The sequence below is a fragment of the Orycteropus afer genome, unplaced genomic scaffold (assembly GCF_000298275.1).
Source record: "Orycteropus afer afer isolate SDZICR_OR568_19922 unplaced genomic scaffold, OryAfe1.0 scaffold00058, whole genome shotgun sequence".
NCBI classification, from domain to species: Eukaryota; Metazoa; Chordata; class Mammalia; order Tubulidentata; family Orycteropodidae; genus Orycteropus; species Orycteropus afer.
This window is the reverse complement of record NW_006921645.1, coordinates 4,834,889-4,836,091: the sequence shown is the minus strand read 5'-3', so window position 1 is coordinate 4,836,091 and position 1,203 is coordinate 4,834,889.

Below are 1,203 nucleotides of genomic sequence, written 5' to 3'. Positions count from 1 at the left end.
CCTAAGGCATTTGACTGCTAACCAGAAGGCTGGCAGTTCAAACCCACCAGCCACTCCTCAGAAGGAAGGTTGGGCAATCTACTTCCGTAGTAATACTGCCTTGGAAGCCCAAGGAAGGGTCGTTATGAGTCGGGTCTGACTCGATGGCACATAACAACAACAACAACAACATAACCACTCCTATAACATCCTATAGCCACTCCTTGGAAGGAAAGCTGGGCAATATACTTCCATAGAGATAATAGCCTCAGAAACCCAAGGAGGGGTCGCTATGAGTAGGATCCCACTAGAGGGCAGTGTGTTTGGTTTTTGGTATAATGTAGTTGGTAAGATTCGTGTGCTCTTGAATGAGGAAAAAAAGTCTTCCCCTCTGTCATTCCTTAAGATTTAACCAGATCTTACAATGTAATGGCACCAAATGAACACTCAGGGATAAACTGAGGTTCGGAAAGATGGTCAATAGAGGAGAAGGTATCTCCACAAACTGTTGATCAAAAGAACCTGAGACTCAAATACACAAAACTGGTCATAAATACCTCCAGCATCACAAAGATAGTGGTAAGGAGGCTGTTTCATCTGCCTTTCCCAACATCCTTGAATCACCCTTCTTTATCTCATTTATCCTCTGAGATTATCCTTAATCTCATCTATGCCCCATTTTGTAGAAACCAGCCAATGTTCCAATGTTTTTTTCTTCAAGTGACTGCTAGCCTTCATTGTAGATTTTTACATATGAAATGATGTGTAAATCACTCACAGCAATTCAGACACAGACAGCAGCAGCATTTTGGATTCCAAATGTCAATTAAGCACAAAATTAGGTCAAGAAGAGACGGCATATAGGATTTCAAAGAAAGGAGGCATTTATGAGATAGAAAAATGAGATAAGGGAGGATATGAAGGAACTATATTACAAAATTATAACCAAAATTTTCTCATCTAGATTATCCTTCTTAAAAGGAATATGGTTGCCTCCACATGGTTGTATATACAATACTTTCTTACATGCCCATGCATTGTGCTCCAATTTGTCCTCTTACAATGCTAGCTAATTTTCTTTCTTGACCACAAACAGATTTTTTTGGCATTTGCTTTTATAAATCCTCATTCCCTTTGGCAATCTGCAATCCCTTCTCTTTCCTACTTAAGTTCTATGGGAAATTTTAAGGCAGGCTAACAAACATGACACATCTTTGTAGTAGT